The following is a 12,471-nucleotide window of genomic DNA, read 5'->3' as shown; positions in this document are numbered from 1 at the left end:
ATGCATGAAATCTGTCCAGGAAAGCTATCTAGTCATAGAGGAATGCAAAGAGAAATAAAATGGAATTTGCTGCGTTTTCGTCAAATCCTCTGTGCAATCATTAAAAGCTGCTAGAACCAAAGGGGGCTCAAAGGGGGTCTTATCCAAGCCAAATTTCTGAGGTTCACCTGTCACTCATTCTCTTGAGATCTCAGAGTCAAGCTTTCTTCAAGATTGCTTTGAAGAGCATATGCTTTCCTGATATCTCCCTTTTGTTACATCCACCACAAGAAACAGAAGAAGAAACACCAAGGATTATTTCAAATACTGCAAGTGCAGGAAATGAGGGAGCTCTTATGGTACCAATCTAATACTGTAACTGGTTAAATGAAAATGATGATCTCAGTCTGAGTGTAGTTTGATATCTATCATGTAAGTCTTAACAGGGACTGAGAGGTGGGCTGTTGATCACTCTCACTCTGCTGTACATGTGCCATAGTACAACAGATAATATGTACTTTCCTTTGGGTGAAACTCACTTGCAAAAATACCAATTTAGGTTGATATTTGCATAGAAGACTATTACATTTTGAAGTAATCTGCCTTTCACAGAAACAAGCAAACAAACAAAATATCCTTAAGCAAGCAAAAAAGAAAACAACCTTTAGATGACTGATTTAATCATATTAGCTTTTGATGTAATTGGTGCTATTTGTGAGTATTTGAACAAATTTCTTTAAAAGGCAGACACCACTGAAACTATGTAGTAGTATATTTTTCTGTCATCCTCTCCACCCATGTTGAATTCATAGGAAAAATAAAGCAAGAAAAAAGATCTGGGGTATTTGGAAGGCACAATGAATTGGAAACTGGCTTACAGACTGACGTGTAGTGCATACTGATAGTCTCTTTATCATATTGGGGAATTGTAACAACTGTTGTCTGAGATTTAATTTTGATAACTGGTCAGAAACTGCCGAGTAGAAATTCATGCCATGTGAAATTGTTATTCCTCCAGGAAAGGACTGCATTCAAAAGTCATTCAGTATATGATCATTTGTTTGTAGATTGCAAAATTCAGGTAATGGAGTTTCTTTAAGATGTTGCTTATGTGCCAAGTAGGCACATCTGTCTTATGAAGTCCTGACACCATTGATGAGATCACCCATAGCTGTTGTGGAAGGGAGAAAGTAGGAGGTTCAAATGTATTATCATAACTTAGGTGAAGTCTTTGAGTAGAAGTGATATCTTTTAGTAGACTAACTAAATAGCAGCAAAAAAAAATTATTTGCAAGCTTTTGGATGAAAGCTTCCAAATAACTTTTTTTTTTGCAACTATTTAGTTGGTCTACTAAAAGATATTACCTCTACCCATAGACTTCACCTGCCTTTTGTGCTCAGACCAACACAGCTACTGCCTAGATCCCCAATCATAAGTTAGAGCTGTACTTATTACTTTCCCATCTGCCCAGTAGTTCCACCAAATTTTTGTAGTCATATTGGTTACCACTACAGTTTCAGTTAAATGTAAAAAGGTCAATGTAACTTAAGACAAACTGGAGGTAGATGTTCAAGAAGATGATGAATAGGAAGGAAAGGCTTAGCTAGAATGCTTGTATACTCTTACCATACTGGTATTTCTCAGCTGATGTCAGCTGGAGGAATATCCTTTGGCACTGACAGCCATGAAAGAGGAGTTGATTACAAAGGTTCAGTAGTAAGACACATTCAAAGTCTCATTTTATTGCTCACCAGTCTAATATGCAGTTGGTAGGTGAAACTTCTCTATTAAGTTTTACACAAGGAAAAGATGGATATGTTTTGTGAGAAAGTCTTATATCAAAGAAATATGTTTCCAACGTTGTCTTAACATCCAGACAGATGAAATGCTGATCTTGCTGTTTTGGCAGGGCTGTGTTTTAAAGACCGATATTAAAAATATCATTCCTTGTTGCTGGAGATTTCTGCTCCTTTTGTGTTGGAGCTTGTGCTACGAAAGCCAAATCATCTCTATAAGCAGAATCACAGCATATTATAAGTAGAATGTGATTTATATACAAGTTAAAAAACTGTGTGGCTAGAACCAAGCCTTGTGAAATCCCATTATGAAAAGTTTGCTACTGGCTACTGAGATGAACATCAATTTGATGAGATCACTAAGCATTGTCTATGCAGGTTGAATTGCCTGGTGCATTGTAATATATGAATACTTCAGAAGTCTGTTGTTATGCTAGCTTTTATAGATTTCTCATTTCTCTATAGTATTTTTGGTGTGTTACTAGTGATTGAAAATATTAGCAGCTGATGGTGCCTCTATTACCAGGATTCTATTAATTGATGTGCCCATTCACTTTTTTGCTGGACCAATGTTCAGTCCTCAGAATGACCATGACCATCTGTAACAGGGAAACCTAGCCCTGTTACTAGAAATCAGGCTAGCTCCTTTAAGACCAGAACTTTCTGGGCACAACCTGCTGGTAGGGTAGGGGTTAAAAGCTGAGACCTGCCAGCTAGTCAGGTGACCAGAAGGGGGCAGACCAGAACTATAAAAACCCTGAGCTGGCTAAGGGGGCTCAGCTGCAGAGAGGGTGGACTCCTGATGACTCCCAGAGAAGCTGCAGCAGCCCCACAAGAAAGAGCACAACAGATGGTGGGAAGCAGAAACTTAAAGCCATGGAAAATGTGAGCTGGCAGACTGCCTTAACTTTATTTTGATTTGATTGGTAATCTGGTGGTTTGTGGTTGAGGCTGTAGGGGAGGAGGAGAAGGACTCATTAGTGCCGTGGGGCACAGTCATAAAAAGCCAAAAGGGACCCAATGCACTAGCGGGTGCAGCTGTACAGGGCTAGAGGCCCAGAGCTGGCTACTATAAGAAAAGGTCCAAGCCTACGGAGGCAGAAGACCCAACACCTTGGTGCCCAGGGGTGCAATGTGAAAGCGGGTCAGAAGGCCTGGTGCCATAGTGAACACAAAAGGAGGGCCACAGGCCCAGAGAGTATTAAGGAGCTAGAGCCTCAGAGTCAAACCCTACCTGGTGGGTTTAGGCTGGTAGGCCTAGCTAGAGAAAGATGGGGGTGAAAAGCCCGTGGTGGCTGAGAACCCCAACACAGAATTACAAATAACATTTGCGAGGCATGGGGCATGTATAGGGATGGTAAGAGCATGCCAGGACAGCCCTAGTCATCAGGGAATAAAGTAGGCAGTCTCCCACTTGTAAGAACAACTAAACAATATTTACATCAAGACGTGGCAGATGAGTAAAGGCGGGCTACAGGACAAAATACAAGAGTGAAGTATTAAAGGACTTCAAAGGTGCCCCTCACAGGCCACAAGCCATCTCCAGTAGAATGCCACTGGAGATGGCAACCTGTTACACCATCTTTAGGGTGCTTGTTTCTAGTCTCAGAAAGGTCAAGAATTAAATGGGATGCTATTCTCTCACTGCTTATGTGATCACTTCAGATCATTACTTTTTATAATTATTTATTAATTACTGTTGCAGAACTAATAGGATTCAATCTAGGTAAGACTTTATCAAGTTTGCAGCACAGTTGATCATAGTGTCCAGGCTGTGCATATATGTAAAAAGACTTAATTCTCTACTAGCACTAATTCAATTAGTAAAGAATAAGGGGCGGGGTGGGGAAGAAAGAAAGAAAAGGAGCTCTATAACAGGTGAGGCTTTGGCTACATAAGCCTAAACAAATTCTTTAGAAAATTTAGGAGCTGTCAATAGTATCTCTGTAAGATATAAAATACAACATTAACAAGAAGAGTAATATTGAGTATTGCACTTAATTTATGTTATTCCAGACAAGGTAATTACATTGTAAACACCTCTATCTGCTGAATTTACTGGTGTTGCTTCAATGAATATTTAACCTCCCTGACAGAAAAATACCACAAACCAATGCAGTCATAGTAGATAAGGAAGGCAGAAGTAAGCATAAGTGGAAAATAATTCATATGCTTCCAAACCCATTTCCTAAATTAATTGTCATTATTTGCTACAGTAATAACAACAAACATGCGCTGTTTGCTATCTGTGCACAGAGACACTAAAAAGACAATTCTTAGTGCTATACACCACTTTACTAGTTTACCAGCTCTTTACACATACAACACCAGGTTTTCAGTTGATGGAATAAATATTAAGGATGCAAATCAGTATTAAAGTTTCATATACATTAGCAGATATTCCAGTATCATGTTCTTATTTTGTCCTTACTATACCTGATTCATGTAATCCTATTAGAGTTGTCTAATGCTGAATAATTAAGCCAAAAGAGGCTCTGATGTCTTCAAAACTAGACTTTACAAGATCATGCCAATGCTAGTACTGTAAAACAAGGTACAGACATTACATTTTTACCAGTATAGGTGGTTGGAAACCAATCTATACCCATAATAGAACAGAAGTTTGGCAGACAAAACTGGTCTATACCTGTAACAGAACAGAAGTTCGGCACCCATAAAATGCTTTAAAAATGTCGGAACCTTCCCCAAGATTTTCTCCCCCCACTCAAGTGTGAATGGGTATTCTGTTTACTTCTGATCTCAACTATGCCGCTTACAGAAAACCCATAACTTAGATCAATTCAACCTCAGGCTTTTTGAATGTCTATACCTAGCTATGATGTACAAATCATTTTAAGGGGTTTAGGTTGATACCTGTTACCAAGGTTTTTCTAAAAGAGCTGAGAAGTCTGAGTATATTTAGTGCGTCGGGTTGAAGCTTGTGTTACTAGATTCTAAATAGCTGAAATTTTTGACAAGTTTTTGTTGTTCTCATTTCCCTTTAATAAACTTTTATTTTCTGTTTGATAGTAAATTACTTGTGAGTGGGGAAGTTGTTCATTTAAGCCCCCCAATAAGGTTATTTTTCCCAGGTTTCTGGACAGAGGTCTAACCATAATCTCCTAATTTAAACCTTGCCCTTGTACTGCCATCCAGGGCCTGGCAGAAGAGGTACTCTAATAAATAACTTCTTAAAAGGTCAAGATACTTAGGCAACTGCATATATTCTTAAGGCTTTCTTTGAAATAATCTTTAATAATAAAGTTCATAATTCTGATAATTTTATGTAAGGTATTTTGCTTTTATTTTCTTCATGGCCTCAGAAGGGGCTACCATGCCTGCTGTTTTCACCTCACTGCACCTTAACACCCCCCCCCATGAGTTTTTCTTTGAACAACTTGAGGTGCAGTTTTCCAGAAACCCCTGCACCTATCTCCCTGAAACTTGACAGGCATTGTAGCCTTAGCAGAGGCTATCATCTCTGCTGATTTCATTCAAATCAGGGAAGAAATGACAAAGTTATAGTCAGTTTTGTAATTCCCCATTATAACCTATGGGTGAAATGTTGAAACAGTGAAACAGTTTTGACTAAATGAAATGGAACAGTGCTTCAAAACAAAATGAAACTCAAAATGAAACACCATCTCATCGAAACATCAAAACAGAAATTGAAACCAAATGGTGCTGTTTCGCACAGCCCTAATATGCATTATAAGGGGTCAAGATGGGCAGCAAGGGTTAAATGGATTTCGAAAGAGCTTGGGAAACACACACACAGCTTCTCATGGCCCTGAAACCAGATGCGCTGTCTAGCACAACAAGGCCAATGGATGGACACAGCCTGAGAATTGAGTGGGGCATGCCATAACACGAGATCACAGCTGTCTAACACATCAAGGACATACAGCCTGGGAACCAAAGAAATATGTACCAAATCCAGTGGCAACAGTAGTAACCAACTCCTTCATCACTAGCATGGCCATATAGGATTTTCCTAGGTATTGTATCTTGTCATGGGGCAGAGAGCAGTACAACCTGTGTGTGTGGTAATTATCAGAGCTCAAGGCAAGGAACAATTTTTTTTGCATGGTGCTTTCAATGGGAGAACACCTTGCCCTTACAAAAAAATTGGTGTCATTTGACTCCAGAGTCAGTTTATCTGGTCCACCTTGACCATTTTTTTTCTGATCAAGATCATAGATAAGAGCTGGCCAAATGACTTGATGTGTGTCTTGTCTATGTCCCGGCATACTGCATTATTGAGTTGTTGAGGTATGACAGTGACAATAAACAAGCTAAAAATGTCAAACATACTCCAGCTGTCAGGGAATAGGTTTATGTCACTTGATGACAGATTATAGTTTCTTTTCAAAAAGTTTTCTCTAAAACCAAAAGCTGTTTCCTTAGCTAAACACACCTGGATGCTATTGATCAAATGATGATTTCATAGTGTAAAACTAAATAATTTTAATTTGTTGAAGTAGCAGCATTTTTATATTCAAACAACATAAATGTTAAACTTGTTTGTACAAACTCAAACTGTGTGAGATAATCTACTCTGCAGCTGTTGAATCAGTAATTTCCAAGTGTCAGGTACATGTGTGGTAAGGTGGGGTTAAAAGGACTAATTTAGAAAAATGGCCAGATTTGCTAGTTATGAAACCAAGATAAGTGGTCTGAGAGGAGGCCAGGTGTCCACTCTGAACATAACGGTAAATACAGGGCTTTATAATCTAATGAAATTCATAGCAAGCAGCAGTGAGTAGCAAAGCAGCTCTGCACCCAGGGTAGTCATGATGCATGACCAGTTGCTGTTATACCAATGGTTGTGGTGTGGTCAGATACTGCTGTGGTGGCATCCATTTTTGTACACCTGGACAAAGGCTGTGGCCCTGGTCCTCTGCCTACCGATAGCAAGGATAAGTGGCTGGAAGACAAAGTTGTAGAAATTCAAATTAGAAATCAGGCATGTTTTTTTGACTGTGTATGATTAACTGCTGAACAAAACAGCCAAGAGAAGGGATAGATTCTCCATTTCTTCACATCTCTGAGTCAAGATTAGATCCCTTTCTAGAAGATGCATCTTAGCCAAATGCTAGCTATCAGATTTGGTATGGATGCAATTAAGTGAGCTGTAATAGCTCCTGACATGCAGGAAGTCAGCATAGATGATTTAACATTACCTTTTGACCTAACACATTATGAGCTATTAGGTAGAAAAGACTTGAAAGGAGTATGACTACAAATAATCCATACAAGCAATGAGTTATCATTTGATAAAAAGACAGCAGATGCCTACAACTTTTTCTTTGCAATTTTATACAAGGAACTACTTGTAAGGAGTTGCAGAGATGACAGATTTGAAATACCTGGGTTTTCTCCTGCCTGAAGGAGAAATTGAATTTAGAGTTATTTTTTAGGTGCAGGCATACAATAGAAAACCTAATCATCTTTAACTATGAAGGTTAATAAAAACTGTACAAATAATTCCATTATATAGCTCTGACATTCAAAATGTCCATTGAATTTTTCATTAAGCAATCAAAAGTAATTAAATTAAATTATACATTATATGTATACATGCTGATGACTGAATTACTAAAACCACGATACTAAATGGGCCTAACAAATTGTGCATTAAATATGCGGTTTAAGCTCTTTCATGAAAATTTACTCTTAATGAAAGTATTTTAATGTTCTTAATGCCATACAACAACGAAAGTCATGTGCTAATGAAATTACATTACCAGGCCTGGAGGGATTGAGCTATCAGGATATTTATGCTTCTGAGATGTTAAATTATCTACTTAAAGTTTGATATTAAGTTTTAATATGGCGTTTCTTGTTTGGTGAGAAAAGACTGGGCTCCCTTTTCATTGTATATGTAGTTGATGAGACAATCAAGTAGCTAGATACCAAAACATACATCCAGAAAGGCACTTGACAAAAGCCTGTAAAAATTCCATGGGCCACCTTACTTACCTCCACAAAAGTAGTAATCATGCCAAATTCATAAAGAAATCTGTAATTTATATTTAGGCACCACTCAGATACCAACATATCTGCTTGTAGAAAATACTTAGGAAGCCCACCTCACCAACTTGAAAACTGCCTTTCTCAGAAAGAACACACATGCAGAGAAACAGACAGTGTCTTTGAATGAGCCCCTTTGACTACCCCCCACAAACCTACTATAATTCAAAATTACAGTTTCATACCTTTAGGTGTCATATACCCTCCTACATTGGAACCTGTAAGAAAGATCATTAAACAACTTCTATACTGAAAAAAAGACCCATACCTTGAGAGAAATATTTCCATCCCTCCCTGCTCCTGCCTTTCCACTTCCAAACTTGCCCAGCTAATTGTCAGAAGCAAACATCCTGCTGATCAACAAACAGCAAGCAGAGCATGACCCTACCTAAATAGCAAATGGAAAACCTGTCAACATGTCTCCAACACAACACTTACCCTATCCTACAATGAAACCATCAAAATCCATTGATCTTCTATCCATGTTTCTAGTATTATATATTATGATATATTTCCATCTATTATGCCAAATACGGTTATGGAAACTATATCAATGAAAATAAATGGCTACTACTCCTCAGCATCAATTTTCCCAGAAAAAAACAGAAACATCAAGTTCCAGTGGAAGATCACTTTTCACAGAATGACAGCTCCATCTCTGACCTTACAGTCCTTGAACTTGAGGGAAACCTCCAAAATACCTTTAAAAGCTGGGCCTGGGAACAAAAATTCATTACCCTGGACAGTAAAAAGCAGTAAACATAGACAATGGCTTTATGGTTCATTACAATTTACATTCTTGAGGCCAACCTCTCTGGTTTTATTCTCTTTACTTAATTAAGTTATCCATTTTAACTGTCGTTTACCTGTTTTGCAGCCACTTTTAAAACTGCTCTTTGCTCCAGGTTTACAGCCTTCTTCCATTTCTTTAAGTGACTATTTTCATTTACATAATGGGTTTAGACAAAAGTCATTATTTAGCTTAGGCTTTAACTACTTCTTTCCCAGATATGAGGAAGGGAACTTTGGGTGCATCTACATGTGCAATTAATGCACACAAATAAACTCCAGAGCTTATTTCTCCGGAGTTTTTTGCTTTGGGGGGGCTTTTGAACATGTGCCTGCACAGCACATGGAGGGAGTAACCCAGGCTGGTAGGGGACCCAGTGGGTAAGCCTGCCCATGCAGGGCTGCTCCCACCGGACTCAATGTGCTGCGCAGGGGCTGGCTGAGGCACAAGGGTGCTTCAGTGTGGGGATAGCCAGCAGAAAGTCCCCATGCTGAAGCACCATCATGCCCCAGCCAGTGGCTGCTTTGATAGGGCTCCACGTGCTGTGCAGAGGCTCGCTGAAGCATGAACAGCCACCGCACCAAAGCACCCTTGTGCCTCAGGCAGCCCCTTTGCAGCATGTGGAGCCCCACAGCCCTAGGGCTGCATGTGCTGTGCAGCAGCTGGATGCAGAAGGAGAGTGCTTCAGCGTGGGAGCTATCTGCTGGTTAGCTCTATGCTGAAGCACCCTAATGCCCCAGCCCGCCCTGTCACCATCTACATATGTGTTTAAGCACAGTCATTTACTATGTCCATGGATAGTACTTGTGTCTGACAGGACTATCTGATGGCACAGTAAATTAGTCTACACTGGTCTAATTGCTGCGCATGTGTAGATGGTGATGATTTACTGCACAGTAAATTAGTCTACTGTGCAGTAAAGCACATATATAGACAAACCCTCTTTGCCTGAAAGCTTGTGTAATATCTCTCCCAATAAAAGAAACGACCAAAACTACCTATTTCTTGCATATTCTCTATAACATCACAGCTACAACACTACTCCGACCTCACCCTATTTGGAATAATAGTTTTGAATATTCCATAGGGATGAAGCTTCTTAAGATGTCAGCATATGGAAACTGAAAAATAGGTTCTTTTTTTCTTTGAAAAAATTAATAGCCAGCTGGGTGCCATGAATTCTACTGAAGGACTTTCTTAGATGTAAAAATCCTTCTCTGTGAGCTTTTCACTAGAGGATTTGGCCAGGAGAATGAAGTGGTCTACTCAAAATGCTCCCTGTTAAGAACTAGTGTCAGGGCCGTCCCTGGGGGTGTGAATCAGGGTGACTGCCCTGGGCCCTGCACTTTGGGGGGCCCCATGAAGCCAGGCAGAGCATCTGTGGTGACTCTGTGCTGCTGCTGGTTTCATGTCTGGCCGCTCAGCACCCCGCTCCTCCTGCCCACCGCTGAATCCGCTGCTGGCTTCCTCACATCCGGGGGCAGGGCCCCATGCAGGCTGATTTGCCCCCAGCCCCACACGCTGCTCCAGTCGCCTCTGACTAGCGGACTACACATAAGCCTTATGTTGGCATTCTTTTGCATGTCTGTTTTAAGAAACAGGTTTTGCTAGTTGTGATTCCATATATTTTATTCTTTCCAGGTGGATCAGAGTACTCCAATGTATGGTGTTAAGGGTGAGTCTGCCTGCTTTAAATACTACCACTTTTTTTTTTCTTCTTGATTTTTTAAAAGTTTGTGTTAATAATATTGCAAGGGTTTTGGGGGCACCTGCTGTAACTATCACAGACTGAAAAATTCCAGAAAGATTGTGGTGGATCTAATGGACCGCATGGACTCTTGCTTTTGTACAGGTCATAGGCTCAGTTCTCTGCAGCTGTTCTGTGTTCCTGCAGGGAGCTTGGGATATTTTAAATAGTTAAAAGTATAGCCTAGTTGCTAGAAGAATATTGTTCCCACCCCCTTTTCTTCTTGGTATGGTAAATGATGAAGTATTCAATAACTTACACAGGCCAGAGTTGTGTAAATTGACCCATTTGCTGTTGCAGTCACATGAGAAATGAAAAAAATCAAGAAGAAAAAAGGTGGGGTGGTACATTATACTAATCATCAGGAGTTCTGGACAGGACCATTTACTGAGGAGATAGAAAGTCTGCTTTGGAGACTGTGCCTGGCATTGCACTACCATATATATGGCAGCATCTGGGATGGTGGGTTGTGGAAATATGAAGCAAATTTATCCAAGTATTTTGCAGTCTGAGATAAAGATAACAGCTTTCTGCCTTCTGTAAGTATGGTTCCTATATGATTAAGCACCCAAGAAAAGTTTTAGATTTATTCTCACTAATGTGCAAGTTCTTGCAAATAGCAAGTTATAGCTGCTTAGAGGAATGACATACCTCTGTTTATAGACAGCTTTTTGACACTTCGGTTTCACATGGTCTTCTACTGCCATATTTACTCAAATACACAATGAGTTTTTTTCCCTCAATTGGCATGGAAAAAATCCCCTGGTCTTATAATCACATACAAGGAACTATCACTTAATACATTGATTATCATTAAAGTGCTGCCAAAAGCAGCATGTACTCAGCAACTGAAACCAGCTATGAAGTCGATTACATGCAGCCAACAATGAGTAGGACTATAAAACACATGGCTTACAATAGGCAAACCTAATGTAGCCTGATGGGAACCTACCACAAAGGTAGGTTAGTACACCCTCTCTAAATAGGATATGTGGTAGTGGCTATTGAGCATAGTCCCCCTCTGCTGACTCTTTTTCAAGTCATGGTGAGCCATGACATTGCATACCCAGAATCACTCTGTTGGCTCCTCTTGATTGTGTCAACCAAGCCTGACATATATGATTAGTGTCGCTCTGCCTTTCATAAGGTGAGGCTGGACTGCACCTCATCTGCACATAAAATTTTGGAGGATCCCAGGATTTGAGACAAACATCTGGTTCCAGTCATGAGTGGGGTAATTAGCACAGGGATCTTTTGCGGGGAGTATACACACATATCTGGAGCAGTACTGAGCTGTGAGGTCACTGTGGAGGGTAGGTCACGTTAGTCATATGTGCCAGGGTGAGAGGGGGCACAACGGAGGGATTCTGGGTGAACTGTATGCAATGCTGTGGCTTACCATGGCTTGAAATTCCGTTGACTCTGGAGAGGCCCAGCCCAGTGAACTATTTGGTAAATCATGAACCTTTTGGTTTTGCACTAAAACCATGCATAGTATATATTAGGGAGCATCTGATCTTCAAGGAATCTGGGCCTGTGCCCTGCATGTAGGGTGCCTGCCATGGACTCAGGGAGTATCCAAGGACCCAATTGATGGGTCTTGGAGGGAGGGTACTTGCCCAATTGTAGAGCCACACACACAGACTTGATAGTTAAACTCTGCTGCGTTGAATTTTGGAACTTGACCATTAGGTTTTGCCTAGTTGAATCTGGAATGGATTTGACCTTTGAAACTATCTATCTGTCTGTCTATCTATTTATCTGTCTGTCTTTATCAAGGTTGTCTTCTATTCAAGTAAATACAGTATAGATCTCTGACAGCATACCTAGGGTTATATAATACTATCAGTTCACAAAGCAAAATTCCTCTTCCATGGAGCTTTGAAACTGATGGCACAGTCTAACCTGGGGTGGGCAGAGTCTGGCCTCCACTGTCACAGCCCTGAGCTCCCAGGGTCTCTATGGAGATTGACAAAAGCAGTGCTGGCAGGGGACACAGGTGGGTGTGGAGCTCTTCTGGGGCCAGGATCTTGCAGTGATGGCAGCGAGGGCCAGAGCCAGTGCACAGCCACAATCCGCTGCCTGCATGTCCCTGTGATGAGCACAGGTTCTGTGGACAGGGCCA

Source organism: Alligator sinensis, unplaced genomic scaffold (assembly GCF_000455745.1).
Source record: "Alligator sinensis unplaced genomic scaffold, ASM45574v1 scaffold203_3, whole genome shotgun sequence".
In the NCBI taxonomy this organism is placed as follows: Eukaryota; Metazoa; Chordata; order Crocodylia; family Alligatoridae; genus Alligator; species Alligator sinensis.
This window is presented reverse-complemented; position numbering follows the sequence as displayed.